Source organism: Aptenodytes forsteri, unplaced genomic scaffold (genome assembly GCF_000699145.1).
Source record: "Aptenodytes forsteri isolate BGI_AS27 unplaced genomic scaffold, ASM69914v1 Scaffold231, whole genome shotgun sequence".
In the NCBI taxonomy this organism is placed as follows: domain Eukaryota; kingdom Metazoa; phylum Chordata; class Aves; order Sphenisciformes; family Spheniscidae; genus Aptenodytes; species Aptenodytes forsteri.
In genome coordinates, this window is record NW_008796046.1 from 4,774,018 (window position 1) to 4,791,631 (window position 17,614).

A 17,614-nucleotide genomic window follows, 5' to 3' on the forward strand; every position below is an offset into this window, starting at 1 on the left:
ACCAGTGAGCAGGCTGGGGGTGCACAAGAAGTTGGGAGGGGACACAGCCAGGACAGCTGACCCCAACTGGCCAAAGGGATATTCCACACCATATGACGTCATGCTCAGCATATAAAGCTGGTGGAAGAAGAAGGAAGCAGGAGGACGTTTGGAGTGATGGTGTTTGTCTTCCCAAGTCACTGTTACGCGTGATGGAGCCCTGCTTTCCTGCAGATGGCTCAACGCCTGCCTGCCGATGGGAAAGAGTGAATTAATTCCTTGTTTTGCTTTGCTTGTGTGTGCCTCTTGCTTTCCCTATTAAACTGTCTTTATCTCAACCCACGAGTTTTCTCACTTTTATTTATCCGATTCTCTCCTCCATCCCGTGGAGGGGGAGTGAGTGAGTGGCTGTGTGGTGCTTAGTTGCCAGCTGGGGTTAAACCATGACAATCATGTAAAAATTTTCACTCGGAAAAGCCTTATGCATATCAGAAATGAAATTTTATAGTTTTTAAGCCTTCAGATTTTGGGGGGTGAAAAATCTTGGAGATTGTGATGGTCTTTTTGTTACATGAGGTGGACAATACTTAGTGTAATGTGGCACTGATCTCCAGCTGAAATCTACACGTACTGTTATAACAGAGGTCAAAGATCATTTATTTTGCATAAAAACAAATTTCAGTAGTAAAATGTGTGCTAGAAAGAAGGTGAAATGAATGGTTGTGGAGATAAAATTAATATAATCAAAGTGTAGCCCAGTTGTTTGCAAAAATGTAGCCCAGCTGGTTTCCCTTCTTCATAAAAATGAAAACTGCTCGTGTGATTTGTTTACTATCTTTTCCAGCACTAAATGACTGCTTTTCAGCAATGTATGATTTATCATGCATTTAAATAGACAAACTGTATGAACCACTAGAGATTAGTTCAGGGTCTGTTCAACAGAGCATAGCTGTTAAACAATGTTTTGAATAGGAACTTGGGTTTATTTCTTTGAAATATACCTTTTGCTCCTAGTGAAATTTGAAGCCTATTTTTCTCCTGCTGACTAACTAATTATCCTTTTCTAATTTTGTCAACAAATCAACTTAATAATAGGCTCAGCTGTTTGCCAAACCAAGGATGTGGTTCAACAAAGTCTCTTAAATGGTGCTCAACTTGGAACATGTGAATAACGAGGATCTTAAGCATTGTTTTATGAGAAAATAAATTTGGTAGGTAAGAAAGAGAACATGAAATTTTGCATGAAAGCAGAGAAGGATGAATTTTATCTCTCAGAGGAAATAAACAGCATGTGCTTAATATATAGACAGGGTCAGTCTCATGTTTTCTTTTGATGAAACTAGAGGAAGTAACGACAAAAGAAACAGTCAAATATGTCCTTTGCATTGGTTTTGCTGAATTATGAAAGTACTGATGCGCTAACATGTTAAACCTGTTCTCAGGACCTTTCCTTCCAGTTAGTGTGATATATTTCACAGAACCACGTGGGTTGGCAGAGAACCCCAGCGGTCATCTAGTTCAAATTCATGCCCAAAGTAAGTCCATTTAGGGTTGCTCAGGACCTTGTCCACGCTAAGTCAGGATATCTTCAAGAAAGGAGATGCCATAGCCTTAGTCATATGAGTTAATATTTTTGGGTCTGAAGGGTGGGATTCACTTCATCTCACATACATGTGAGCTAGTTAACGAGAACCTATAATCAGTACAGAGGATTAATAACTCTAGCGTTTTACTCTTCTTATGTTAAGAAAAAAATCTGCAGTGTATCTGATGAGTTACGCTCTGGATTTGCCCTCTCTTCACTGACCATAAAGCCATCTCAGGTTACTGGTTCAGATGGAATGGCTATACCATAAAAATCTAAAGTCAGGTAGGATGACTCTTATGCAAATAGAAGTAAATAAAAATAAGTATCTCTAGATTTTTCTAGGAATGCAAAAGTACAGTTTTAAGAAAAATCACCATGCTGAAATTACTGTCAATTACTAAATCTGGAAGAAACATTTTCACTGATACACTAATAAAAGAGTCATGGTAATTCCCAAACTTACTCCAGCTGCTTTAAAGAACATAAAGCTGACAATTATATTGTGTTGTCTCCAGGGCAACAATCAACTTTGATACTGAATTAATCATATGAACTTAAATAAAATAATCATGGAGGAGATCCAATCATGTTTGACCACGTAGTCACTGCAGGTTTGACCTTCGTTATCCATTTCTCAGTGCCGTGACTGCTGCAGTTTACTCACATGTTGACCCCCTGGGTTTCCACCACTTTCCTTAGGAAATACCACTGGGAAGATTTTCTTTTGAACAAAGGTCCTCTCTCTTTTCTTCCAACTACAGCTCTCATATAAAAATCTCTTTTTTTGCTTATAGTTCATAAATGTCAAAATAATATCTGGTAAGGTGATGGTAAAGATAATGGTAAATATCCTTCTCCTGAGGACTGATACATCTTCCTTCACATTTAATGATGAAACTCTCATTGACCTCCATCATCAAAATTAAATGTTTAGTCATAAATTAGCCTTTTAATTATTCCTCATTATTCAGTCATTTCAGCCCCTTAATCATGAACTCTTTCCAGCCCCTTCCATGAACAGCTGCTAACTTGATTAAGGGGGTTTTTTTGTTGTTTGGTTCCCCCACTGATTATTGACAGGAACAGTCTATACACAGTATTTCAGATGCGAAGTACCACACAGAGAAACCCAAAGAAACCTGATCAAGGACATGACACTTCTATATAAACAGCTTTCAATCATGTTTTCTATAGTGTCACACTACAAGCTACTGCTCAATCTAATTTACTGCTGATGCCTTTTGGTCTCCCTTGGCAGTACTATGGCATCTAGATTTCTTTTTGTCCCTTATGTACCTTAGGGGTTTTTTTGACAGACCTATTATTATCTGTTTTTCCAAACTAAAGACACCAATTTACGAGACAGCTAAGGAGTTGCACACATGAGCAGAGATCTCACCTCTCAGCATGAACTTCAAGCAAATGCCACCACACCGTTCACATATGCTGATTAAAGTTTAATAAAATTTGTCATGATCCAGCCTTTCTGGCCACTTTTAGGGCTGGGCTAAATTGCATTTAGGATTCTGTCATGTGTTTGCAAGGAAGGCAAATACCCGATTTATTATTTTTATTCACTTTTTTTTTGCCATGGTGTTACCACATTGTCTGCCCAGAGTTCAGATGATTTAAATTAGAAATACAAGCCAGAATTACACCTGGAGGCTTAGGAGGCTGCTTAAGCTCTTTTTTCCTCACTGGCACACATTCTGTTTTTCATGGTCTGACGGAGTTTTTTAATTCATGTCATGTTTTATTTTATTAGCTTGTTGGAAAAGAAGTCGATCCTAATTAACTGGAATTTTCCCCTTTTCATTTTGCATTGGTGGCCCCCTGTCCTTCCCATCTCATTCTTCAAAATGTCAATGAACGTGTCCTTAGAACAATGAAAATGGGACTGTTCTCATGCTAAGAACTTTTATCCCAAACATAAAGACTTATGTCTCCCTGAAATGGCAGTACCTTATCCATAAACAGTGAACCTACATGACAGGTTAGTGCAGCGAGTTAAGGATATTATATCCAATTGAAACCACAGGTGAAATATAGATCAGTAAAATGTAATTCTCTGAACCGAAGCTCTTCCAGGACACCTGGGTTATCTCCTGTTCTTACAGAGGCTGGTGTGGGATCATTAGTGACCACATGTAGTCAGAACCTCATTTTCCATCTCATCTGAAAGACATCACCTCCAGCAGTACAATAGCCAACACACATGCTGGGGCACAAATTGAGAGACAGTCTATTAACGGAAATGTTGACAGTACCTCTCATAGCACCTTGCTGTTTGTTGGGTGCCTCTTCCAGCATGACCCTGATTATGTGGCTGCAGGTAAATAATTTATGTTCTTCACTGGATTTCTGGGCCTGTGCCTACAGCAGCTTCTGACTTTTCTCTTAAAATAACACCTCTTCCTTAAACCCATTCCCTCTGCTCTGTGAGTTCTCTATCCCGCACTGAAGGAAAAGAGGAATCTGATCATGACAAAGAACCTTACATGAACTCCTGCCATGTAAAGACATTTTATAAATTATTCTGCAGTCATAAAAATGTGGCCAAAATTGCATGGTGTTGCTAGAACATTATCATTCATTTCAAGGCTGTCTTTAATCAATAGATAATCCATATTCCCACTCTTCCAGTAGATTCCATATCCACTGGCAATCAAGTAGTTAAACATAAAAATTAAGGCTAGTTTTTTTCAGTCGTCATAGCCCTGTGAATTCCTGATTTCAGGCTATGACTGTACCCAGTTACTTGACAAATCATACATTCCACAGTGTGGTGTTTAATTAGAGCTATTCAAGCTATTAGTTATTTGCACTGGTAGAGAAAGAGGAAGATTAAAATACAAAAAAAGTCCATGCAATCCCCAAGGCAAGTTGAAAGGATTGAATGAAGCACATATTTTTCCTTACACACTCCTGTGCTCCTGTGAATTTGATGCAGTTGTCAAACAATGTCACATTGACACATGGTAGCACGAGATAATCAGATTACAATGAAAAACAATAAAAAGGAAATTGAGCTGGGTCATTCTTGACCCACTCTGTCATTCACCCTGGGGATCTTTCAAAGGTATCTGATGACAGTACAGCCAGAGGGTGATGTCCTTGAATAACTCGGCAGCTGCATCAAATAAGTCAGCTCTGTTTTCCTTCCATTGCAGTATTTTCCATGCAGATCTCATGTCTGCTGCATATTTGTCCTTCTCTGACACTTACCTTCTGTTAGCCTTAAAGGGGAGAAAAACTATAAATGTGAAAGTGCAAAAAACATTCTCATCACTGTGAAAATGCAAGAGGGTTTCACTTGCCTTAATAACTGGGTATCAGTCTTTAGGTTATTGGACAAAATTCAAGACATCTTTGCTAATTCTGGACTTGATAAGGCCTGTGTTTTTCTCTCAGCAGTACAAAGAATTGCTACCTCATTGGGTATGCAACCAAGGTGGGGTATTTTGCATTGTTTCTTAAGAAGTGAACTTGGGTTCTTTTTAAGATGTCAATTAAATCTCATTCCCAAACCTGGAATTTTTCAAGTAGTTTTGCTTGGAGCCCCACACCTCCCACAGGTAACACATCCGAAACCCAGCGTCCAGCTATCTGCACAAAACCCCGCTCTGCTCCTACCTTCAGCTGCCTATGTGAAAGTCATCCTTATATCTGAGGTTTTTACATAGTCAAGCACCTAACTCTCCATCCATAAAGCCACAGGCATGTTGAAATGGCTGCTACTGCACATGTCCAGAAAACCAGAATTATTTATCCAAGCAACATTGAGGCCCGGTCTCTGGGGTAATGCCCTTACTGCACCGTCGTTTCTTCTGTCCCAATTCTGAGTCTCTCAGAACTGCCTGTTTTAACCTCAGGTTGAAATTCCCTAAAGCAATTTGGGATGATCCTTGGATTTTCAGTATAGTCAACACTTTGTGAAAAAGGATAAACTTACAAAGCTCTGAATGATCTAGGATCACAGGACTGCAAGAAAAGACAAGAAAAAGAGAACATGTACTGTATTCCCCAGACAACACTGAATTGTTCTCTCTGGTCTATGACCTTAAGGCTTTGTTTTTCTAGTTTGAACTAGTTAAATTAAGAGTGCTCTCCTCCGCCCTATTATATTTCATTATTAATGAAATTTTTTTTTTTTCTATTCTTCCTGCCATCAATGTTTCCTCTTTTCTCTGTCACCTTAACTTTCATTGCAACTCTTTTTGTCACTTTAACATTCTTACTTCTAGGTGGCCAGTAAGACATGCCAGGTGTCCCACCACCTCTTCTCTTGTTTCTAAATACCTTTTATTCCATTCATATAGATGTTCACAGCTGATTCCATAACCATTGTCTCAGTTTTCTGTGACAACAGTTTGTTGACCATGACACCATTAATAACACATAATATGTCCCCACACAGGCACTTAACCCCTAGCTATGTCACAAGAAAGTACATAAAACATATATCTGAACCTCTGTGTCTTGTTAATCACGTGAATGAATAAAAAGAAACAAAGTGGCTGTTGCATCAAAGACTTACTTCCTAGGTTTCCAGATAAGCACGTCCAATTTTTGTAGATGCTACAGCTGACTGATAGCTTTCAAAGGAAAATATTGTTTGGAAAATAGTTTTATTTCTCACTTCAATACTTTAGTAAGATTTTTTCTTTAATAAATTTTGTTTGGTTGTTTTCTTCTTAATTATTTTTTTTCTACATCGTTCTGGCAAGTACAGAGCTTATGTTTTGCTGGCAAGGAGCACTTCCAAGTCCCCACTGTTTCCTACCCAATTCTCTTGTGCACTTCATAAAGGCAGCTCTTCCATGCATAGCATACCTGGGAGATGCTTCAGGTGAGCCTTTTCTATTTAAAGATTACTGAGGGAAAAAGTGTTGGATACACCAGGAGGGATTTAGTAGCCCCTGGAGAGAATCATAGAATCATAGAATCATTAAGAGATGCCTTAATAGCATTTTAGTTCTTGTTCAGATTGGAAACCAATAAAATTTTTCAGGAGTTAGGTATTTGGTCAAGCCTCACAAATTTCTAATTTTCCCTTTCTCAGCTTATTTAATGAGGATATCTTTATACATAACTAATGACTAACTTTCAGTTGGATTAATGTAAAAATACAATGCAAACTGTAGATCACTAGAGACTGACTCTCCTTCATGGAGAGATGTCAGTCATATTGGGACACAACCAGGCCTTGCATATGAAGTTGTGCCCTTGTGATGGGTGCACTCGACCACTGACCAGTCTGGAGGTAGTTTGGTGCAGGCTTCGGAAGGGATAAAGGCCTGAGCCATAGCCAGGCATGAACTCCCCTAGTTCCAATCTGTTCTCTGAAAACCCACAAAGGAGCAGAGTGACCCAGTGAGCATCGATGCATAGGAGCTTGGAACGTCTATAATGCGATCGACACATGAATAGCGGGTGGCTTTTCCGAGACTCATTTATCAAGGAACAATGAATGTTGTGGGTACCAGGAGTCTCATGCATACCTTTTCCATCACATGTAATCTGACTACGAGCCAACCACTTTACCCCATAAATATGGCAGCTTAGGTGAGCCTTCTTTGACCTCTCCCTGCTAGGCAGCGTGGCTGCATGGCGGTGATCTCCCCTTGAGCTGGGACACCTCTCAAGGTTGCTCCTCAAGGCAGAGAGACCTTTTACCAACGACAGATCTTTGGTAAGCAACCGATATCGCGCATAACCTTGTAGTATGGTAACTTCGGTTTTGTCTTGGTAACTTTGATTGCATGCTGAATTGATGCTAATGAAACATTACATATACAATTCCTTGGACATAAACCGTTGACCAAGTCTGAGACTAGGTTTCGACCTAGTCGCACCTAGACTCCTCTCTGAGAAGGAATTTAGAAAGCAAGGGGGTCCGCTCTGAACTTCATGACTCAACGGGAGGGTCTTCCTCACCCTTTGTGTCTCCAGTCTCTCTGTGGATCATTCTAACTCGAGTGTAACTCAATTTTCCTTTGTACGTTTCTTCCATGCAGTAATTAATAGAGTGAACCTTGCCATTGAACTTTGTTAATTTGCACTTTTACATCATATTGAAGCCACTTTTATTAATATCTTTGATGGTGATTCTTTAAGTGATCTATGTCACTCATTCTGTGACAGCTCTGTGCTCAGCACTCATGCTGACTAAGGGACAGCTTCTGGCCAACATTAGATCCTCTCGGAGGCACTTATAAAAGTTGGTACTGGATAGGAGGGGAACTATCCAGAGGGTCCTTGACCGGCTTGAGGAGTGGGCCCATGAGAAGCTCATGAAGTTCAACAATGCCAAGTGCAAGGTCCTGCATCTGGGTTAGGGGAATCCCCAATATCAATACAGACTAGGGGATGAATGGATCAAGAAAAGCAATATGGAGAAGGACTTGGAGATACTGGTGGATGAAAAATTGAACATGAGTTGTCAAAGTGCTCTTGCAGCCCAGCAAGCCAATCGTATCCTGGGCTGTATCAAAAGACGTGTGGCTGGCAGGTCAAGGGAGGTGATTCTACCCCTCCACTCTGCTCTCGTGAGACTCCACCTGGAGTATTGCGTCCAGCTCTGAGGTCCCCAGTACAAGAAAGACACGGACCTGTCAGAGCAGGTCCAGAGGAGGGCCACAAAAATGATCAGAGGACTGGAACATCTCTCCTATGAGGAAAGGCTGAGAGAGTTGGGGTGGTTCAGCCTAGAGAAGAGAAGGTTTCGGGGAGACCTTATTGCGGCCTTTCAGTACTTAAAGGGGGCTTATAAGAAAGATGGACAGAAACTTTTTAGCAGGACCTGTAGTGACAGGACAAGGGGCATCAGTTTTAAACTGGAAGAGGGTAGGTTTAGATTGGACATAAGGAAGGCATTTTTTACGGTGAAGGTGGTGAGACACTGGCACAGGTTGCCCAGAGAAGTTGTGGATGCCCCATCATTGGAAGTTTTCAAGGTCAGGTTGGATGGGGTTTTGAGCAACCTGATCTAGTTGAAGTTGTCCGTGTCTGATGGTTGGACTAGACAATCTTTAAAGGTCCCTTCCAACACAAACCATTCTATGATTCTATGATTCTATTAGTCTCACTACTCTAACTAGTCTGAAGGCTTCTGCAGTCGATAAGATTTATTCATTTTCATATGTAGTCACCAAACACATTGTAACTTCTTCCTGCTGTAGTGTTTGGTTGTTCTCAGAATTTCTCCATCTTAGCCCTAGTTACCAAATATCTTTGTGCATTTGTGTTTCTTCAGCCATTTTCCACTGCCCACCCTAAAGAGCTCAAATTACCTCTTTTACATTCTCCTGTTATTTGCACTTAGCATCCTGTTACACAGAGAAGTTTTGAATGCAATTCATTTTTTATTCCAATTTATCTGCAAGTAACATAAACCTTTTCAGTCATCTTTTAAAGTGTTTTTTCTTGCTGTTCTCTGCCACATGAACGTCAGTCCTAGTACTTGCACACTGAAAACAACTAGTGCTTTATAAGAATTGTTATAATGAAAAAGGGAAGTAATTTCATGTTTTGTGGTGCTTTAACATCTTATCTCCTCTCTTTCATAAATTGGTTCAGGAAAAATTCAAAATAAATTAATGCATAAGCCTATTCACACACATTCAAAAAGCAATTCAGGAAAGTTTAAAGTGAAATGAATCCCATGTGGCAGAATTATATCATGGTTGACCTAATAGAGTCTAGTGTTTCCTAGGAAGCTTTTATGTTTTATTATGCAAATCTACAGGAACATGAATTGTTGACCAAATAGACTCTTTTGAAGCTGCTATCAAGTCAATGAGTACTTAGGATCTATTCACCATACACATGACTGACGAAGCAGACAATAAGAGCTTCTTGGGAATACTATTGTCTATTGTGCCAAGGGATCCTGGTGCTCATACATGCATAAGTTATCTTTTTAATTTGCTCATAAATTCATATGCTATCTTTTCTTTGAATTTTGTTTTTCTTTTCAATAATCTAATAACTCAATCCACTTTCATTTGTTTCTTGTAAACTATCAACAAAGGAATGGCTTGATACAACTCCATTTAAACAAAAACACTCTCAGAAATAATGACAACTCACTTTTTTCACAGCAAAATCAAGAAGTTTTAAAGTATGTACTCCAAGAGGCCCGGAGATGATTAGATGATAAGTATTATACTTCAACATCACAAATTATCCAAGTATACACTCAAAGTATTCAGCATGCTGTGTCAGAGGTGTCAAAGGCATTACTTCTTTCTCATATAGCATCCTGAAACGTTTATATTCATTTGCTCTTTGCTGCAAACAGTGTAACATGTTGTGTTAAGAAGAAGGTCTTGCCATCAGACTGTGACTGGGCAGCAAAGAACTGTCTGCTTTCTCTCAGCTGCTTCACTCTGGGCCAGATAGAGGGACTGAAGAGAGGAACCTTCCTCCTCTTCATAAAGGCAACAGAAGATGCCCAGGTCGGGGAGGATCTCTGGAAGGTAGAGCTTGGGAAAACATAGTAAGGAGGAAGGTAATAGTATGAACAGAGATCAGGAATTCCTGACAGGACTAGGCTTCATATGGGCTAAAAAGTAAGAGGTTCTCCCTAAGGTTGCAGAGGGAATTGTTAAGACTTTATTGCAAGAGTTTGAGCCCCAGAAAGCGGTTGGTTTGAGAACAAGCCTGAAGAGAAGAACCCACTTTTCATCATTTGTGCATGGGCAAAAATTGAAATACAAGAAACATGTTTAAACATATGAAAAAACATTTTTTTTATTGCAAGGGTGATTGACCATTGGAACAGATTTCCCAGCAAGGTTGTGGGGTCTCCATCCTTGGAGACAAACGAAGCCTGACTGCACATGGGCCTGGGCAACCTACTCTAGCTGAGTGTGCTTTCAGTATGGGTTTGGACTGGATGATCTCCAAAGGTGCCCTCCACGTGTGCTTTGAGCATGGGTTTAGACTGGATGATCTCCAAAGGTGCCCTCCACCCTTAACTATTCTGTGATTCTGTGATTAGCACAGCAAACTGAGGCAAAACATTTTCCCTTGAATATTAACCAGTTCCTGTTCTATTTCCTCTATGTCAAGGATTTGTGTCTAGTTTGTGTTCCAGTAATACTTAGTTTTAGAGATTCCCAGCCCTCTTGGGAACAGTTATGCTAATTTATGGAGATCTTATACTATTGTTTAGAATATTTTTGTTAAATTCTGCTTCAGGGTTATGCAGATATGTTTTAAAGACCTGCTTTCTCATTTTAAACATTTTTGTACAGTGCAGCTGTATATTCTAGGACTGTAATAGAAAACAGCAACAGATCTTTAAGTGCATCAACATTATCCGGCACCTATAATTAGCTACCACAGGGAGCTAACAGCATTATCATTACTCTAATTAATAAACTATGTTTTCCTACCTGAGCCACAATGTCCATTTGCTAATGCCAGTACAGCTAATCTGTGACGGCCACCCTAGTGTTCTTTCAATATCTATTGTAGCAAAGCTCTGCTCTGAAGCCTGCTGTGATTGTTGACGTGCATTATGATGCCAGCTAAATTACTAAACTACTAAAGTGTACATGCTCATATATGCTTACAACTCTGAAGTGCTTCTTTTAGGTAACTGATAGCAACATAAACCAAATGCTTAATATGTACTACCAAGAGAGAGGAAGGAGGAAATTTGAAGTTTTCCTTTCAGTCACTTTCTAGCTTTTGATGGGATGTTTTACACTATGAACTCTAATTTTGGAGTAGATGAGACATTTTTTCAAGATAAATGAATACTTCACTTAGGAATTGCTGTTACAAGTCCCCTTCTTTCTCCTCCGTTTCCACATTTCCACATTTTAGTGATAGATATATCAACTGGCAAATCCAGATAGGAAAGTCAGATGTTACCTGTTGTTCATAATATTATCATTAATATGTTAGAAACAAAACAAAGAGCACTTTACAGGTAATGCTTATTTCATCTAATAATTTTCAGTTATTTACTCATGAGTCCTTAATTGCAATTGGAGTAGCAGTGCCATAAAACTGTGAATCCTACTACTTATAAATGTATTTTTTTAATCACACTACCACTATTTGGAAACTCACTGTTTCCCTTTGTGTTAGAAGAATTTCAAATTTTAAGTGCAGCATTAAGTGCTGAATCTCAAACTGTATAAACTCAGCAAAGCCATGTTTGGTAAAGTAACTTAAAGAAATGTAACAGCAGACTGAACATAATTTTGGCTTTTCACCTTTACTATTAAATTCCCATTTGCTTCACTGGAAATTCTGATGAATCACACTAATGCCGAAGAACCACCAGCTAACACCAGTTCACAATTATGTATAGACAACTAAACCCAGAGGTTAAAAACACATACAGAATTGTTTTCTTCACCTCTGAATGCTCAAATGTTGAAAAGCATTAGTCAAGTATGTTTCTTAATAAGACATTAACAAATCTGAACACTGTCAAAATATTAAAAAATGAGAACTGGGTTTTTTTCTTCCAAATACTCTCTTATTCTAAGAAAAGAACTGAACCTTAGGCGCTCATTTCATTATAGGTTTTATAAAAACAAATATAACTTGATTACTTTGAAACAACCACCTAAGTCATGTGGTACTGCAATTTATACCTTCAGAGACTACCATCTGGTGTTAAAAGTCCAATATTGCAAAGACTGACACCACTTTCATCTGGTTAAATGCCTTCAAGATTTGTGAGTTTTTTTCTGATTAAACCTTTCTCTTTTTCTGGGCTACTGATGATGACAACTTCCTTCTGTCTCTTGCAAGGAAAATGATTTCATGGAGAAAGTAATACATATGCACACAGTGGTGGTGTAAGAGCCTGGAAGAGTCTGATTAAAACCAGGAAGAGATATATCAACATAAGTCTATTTCTGGAATAGTCAAGAATAATTAGGGAGATCCTATTTCAAAATTTTTAGGCTTTTTTATTATTATTATTATTTAATGGGAATAGAAATTGTTATATCAAATTATAGCCGTTACCACAGTTGTTAAACTTTGTTGAACTTACCATGGTGTTGTTGGTCTTGGTTTCATTTGAGAACTCTCACTGACATGACTGTGAAATACATAGTGAATTTCAAGTTTCTTTTTGTCTTCTCTGTCTCTCGTCATTCTCCCTCAAATCACAATGATAGCACACTGTGCAGGATGCTACTGTACAGGAGTGCTACAAACTCCATTGATTAGGAGCATCCCAGGCTGCTTTGGCAGGTACAAGTGGTTATCACAATTTGGCTGTTCAGAGCATGAAGCCCACAACTCTACAGACCTAACCTGATGGCTGTTCTACACTCACATGGTTGGGAGCAATCACACCAAGCAAAGTAATTACTGAAGGTTGTGTTCAGAACATGCAGTGCAGGGTTGTGCTCACACACTTCCAATAGATGTTATTTTTTGCTTCTAAAATGGGTCCATGTCATCAAGCTTGCTGAGTAGGACAGCTTGCTACATGCTGTGCTCTCTGACAGTAGCACTGCTGTAAGGTGTTTATCTGCACCCTTCATTCACTGGTACTAAAGGAAAAGGGGCGACATCAGTGCACGTCTGTATAAATGTAATTATTACACCTCCGGTCACAGTTTGGCAGTTTAGGACAGGTTTCTGCTCAGGAGGAAGGGTGCTTTTGCTTTTTGAAAATAACATTATCAACCACTACAATTGATCTGTTGCTCTGTCCTGTCCACTCAGGAATTTGGAGACCAACCTTGCTCTGGCTCCTAACAGAATATGTATACAGGGATGACACTCATCTCACTAACTATGGGTACTTGCCTACTATTTTTCTTCTATTAGATAATGAAGACATCTAAGGCACAGTGCATATGAGTGAATTATATTTTTCCACTGAGAATGACTCTAGCTCAGGTAGAGATGTCTGCAACAGTAGCCTCTATATTTCCTACCCGTGTTGTCACTGAATCATTAGGCACCAAGTTTTTCTTCTGTTTGTTACTTTCCAAGATGGGTATAACAGATGGTATTATTTTTTGTCTGTGTTATGTGCCTATTCTATTCTTGTTGATATGCACAGTTATGAATGAATTTCAGCCTGTCAGCCTTGCAGAACAGTCTGAGAAGAACATGAGTATTGCAAATAGGTACTGATACACATTGGCATCATTTCTTCATTTTTCTCAAAGCAATCATAATGCGTTCAGCTAACGTGTACATACATACCAAATTAATAGGCAGCCTGCCACACATCAATCAAAACTTTAATATATTGTTCCCTCTCAGCTATTCCACTCTCCCACAAATCTGTTCCCTCACTTAAATCAACTCATGCCACAGACACTTCGTGGAAATGCATTTAAAAGTGAACTTAGTGTTTGAAGATCTGTGTCGCATTAAAGTCATTTTACATCATACTAAGATTAGGTTTTTTCTGATTCTTAGGACCCGCTCAGCAAGAAATCCTTTTGCTGTGCAGTAAGGACCAATGCTCGTTTGAAAGGCAACTGTCTGTTCAACAGTATAATCATGTTTTGTTTATGAACATACTCCTTCTGAATATTTTATTTCTTTTGCACTTAGCTGAGAAAACAGATATAGTTATACAGAACATGCCTTCCCTAAAGGCATGTATGAATAACCAAAGCTCCAGTTGTTGAACTGCTTTCTGCAGTTCTAGGAGCAGGACTGTGTTGCTGATCTACCTCCTACTTTCCCCTACTATTTCTTAGTAGCTTTCCCAGGAGGGAACTACAACTCAAAGAATTATTGAACATTTAATTTTCCTCTCTATTTGTTTCACATGTCCCTGCTTAGTGGGAATTATTTTTTTTTTTCCTGATCAGATGATGAGTCGAAGTTATTACTCTTACACTTGGAAGTCAAGGATCTTCCTATTCACCATCCCTAATACATATCTCTTCCAAAAGAAAAGTACACAGATATGCATCATACTGGCTGTAAAGGATTTAAGTACAAGACTCTTACTCTTCCTCGTGGTCTTGCAGGAAAATTCTAGTGCCAGAGTGGTTTTGATTTTGCTCCAGATACTTTTGAAAGGCTGTTTGGCCATCTGGCATAACATCAACCCAAAATTCAGGAGACATCTAATGGGATTTAGCTAATCAGGTACAGAATTATACATCTTAGTTATCACCTTTTTATTGTCCCTAGGGAGAAATGGGCAATTCTGTGCTAAAATGAACCTTATCTCTCTAAAGCAGATATTTAAAAATCTCTTCATTGACCGTGGAGATCTACAAGAACAGGCAACAGGGGCTGACTCACATATAGTCACAACTTTGTAATATAAATCCCAAACCTACTATATTTTCTTAGTTTTGCCTTTAGCCAGTTGCTTTGCCCCTGAATTTCCCTTGCAAAATTTTTGCCTTGTAATTTGTAACAGCATTTTTGCTCAATGCAAGATCTCTGTTCCTCTGAATTTTCAACTAATAGCACCTTCAGTGGCCTTAATCTGGCCATGCCTTGTGGAACAGTATATATTTTTGTTTATAATTACTATTTCTTTAATTTACTTTAACAAGGGTCCTCTGAGGGTGGTGAGGCACTGGAACAGGTTGCCCAGAGAAGTTGTGGATGCCCCATCATTGGAAATGTTCAAGGCCAGGTTGGATGGGGCTTTGAACAACCTGGTCTAGTAGAAGGTGTCCCTCCTCCATGGCAGGGGAGTTAGAACAAAAATCTTAAAGGTCCCTTCCAACCCAAACCATTCTATGATTCTATGATTGTTTCTTTACTTGGTTTTGCTGTTACAGGATACTTTGTTCTGGTGGTAGGTAAGTTTTGTGCATCCTCCTGGATCAAAAGCCTCTTCTGTAGCCAGATTCTCTTGCAAGGAGTTGAATGACTTGGCATGTCTTCTTCGATTATTTTCTTCCTATAGCATTAATAGGGTGCAGCTTCAGGCATTATTCTAAGGCCTTATTCTAAGACAATTGCTAAAATAATAATAGAACAGCTTCTTATGTCACTTTTCCTCATCTCTATTAAAATGTCATCCAAAACCATATGCTTTTCCCCCCTTGCCTATCCCACTTAATTTTTCTCTATTTTTTACCTTATGACTAAATACTTAATTAATTCTGGGTACATTGTGTTTACACATTGTTTTTGTTTCATGTTGCCGTCTGTCTCGTTCTGCTGGGTAAAGCACTTGGGGATAAGAGTTTCTATCAGAATCCACTGTTTAGAAAAGGTTGTGTTGTGCTGGTGCAATATGCAGCTTGTAAAATATAGTATTCTACAGAAGTTATACACATACCAGGAAAACAGAGACATAGACACTGGTTGGCAAAAAAAAAAAAAAGAAATCATATCAGTGTGTCTGTTGCAGGGAAGAGCAGGAAGCTGAAAAACCCCTAGGTCTCTTGTCTATTTTTTAGGCCATTAACTAAAGTAAGATTTTTAAAGAGCATTGTAAATATGACTGAACAGGTTCAAGGTTCTAAATAAGCCTCCTTTTGTTACTAACTTTTAACCTTTAATAATTTTGTCAAGTTTTTGCATGACATGACAACTGTTTCCCCCTACCTTTTCAGATGCTTCTCCCTTTCTATGTTTGCTCGTGATTGCACTGCTGACCTTTAAAAAGAGCTGGGTTACAGGAGTGCATTAACAGCTTATGTAAAGATGTACTGTCGTTCAATTGTATGCATTTCTAGTTCTTTAGGAAGCCATGTGTAATGAAATATGTGCTGGATTAATATTGCTGATGAAACAGTTTAAAGAATTCTCTCTTTCTCTTTCATGCCCTGTCTCTTTTCCTTTATAAAAATGCAAAGAAGGAAAAGCTTTAGTAGGATATCATTCTGTCACCACTGAGAGGAGAGAAGTTTGACCTAAGGTTGATTTCTTTACAGTCAGAAGTCCGTCTGCCTGGTCTGACCTTCTGAGCTACATATGAACAATCACCCATGTGGAGAAAGAGGCCCCCATGCTCAGGTCTCCAGAAGGAAGCTTTGTTTGGGAGAAACAGCAGGACTAAGCTTCAGAAAACCTGGGTTCCCTTCTTGCCACTGGACGGTAGGGTAACCTCAGGGAAGACACCTCAATTCTCAAAATTTTTGCTTGCACTCCAGTTACACTGTAAATCCTTTTAAGCAGGCAGTAGTCCTTTATATAGCCTTTCCATTATACATGTTTGGGTGATACTTCTGTGAGACTACTGGCAGTAGGATAATTCAAATGACAACCGAAAAGAGCACATATATTTCAATTTTATTTTCTCTTTAAAATCTCAAAAGCCTCAAGGGGCAGTTAACTATTGTTTTTATTTGTTCTTTAGATAGTGTTCAGATTGATAACTGCCATACTCACATGTCATTATAGAAAACTAACATGACAGTTAATTAGCTTTGTGAACCTCTCCCAAGTTTTTCATCATTTAAAGCTATTTGTGTGTTTCATGTTTTGCACCTGGAGCCTGGAGATATTTGCCTGAAGTGTTTGGGGAGTTGGAAGCTGAGGAAAAATTAAATTTGTAACCAAATGCCAGCAGGTTTAGTCTTTTTCATCATTGCTGTTTGACTGTAGTTGTAGGTAGGAGGAAAGAAACCAGGCATGGGATAGAGTGTGCAGATGGGCTAGTGCAACTGCAGCCTGGAACCGATGAGACTACTCATAGTCCTCTTGCAGTCATTAGGACAGGGTTGAACGAGGTGTTTCAAGGAAATTGGTCAGAATCAGAACAAACCTTCCAAGGGATAGAACTGAAACCTGTCTGTCCCATAGCCTGAGCAATTTTAAGTAGTGCAGGAGTGTTCATGTAAAGAAATACAGTGGGGCGGGGAAGAGAGAATGGGCAGGTTCTGCTGAAGAATACCAGGATCAAGAGAAGTTGTCTGAAGCAAAGAGACAGTCTTTCAGACACTAGCAGATGGTATTTGTGGCTGAGTTACCGCAGCAGAGAATAAAGTGCTGTTGGGGATTAGGAAATGTGTAAATCAGAACGGAAACAGGCAGCTCAAGGGACCGGAGATAACTGCAGCTTAAAATGCGAATAGCTAAAGAGAAATCTTTCAGGGAGACCATTTTTGTAGGGCACTCACAGGC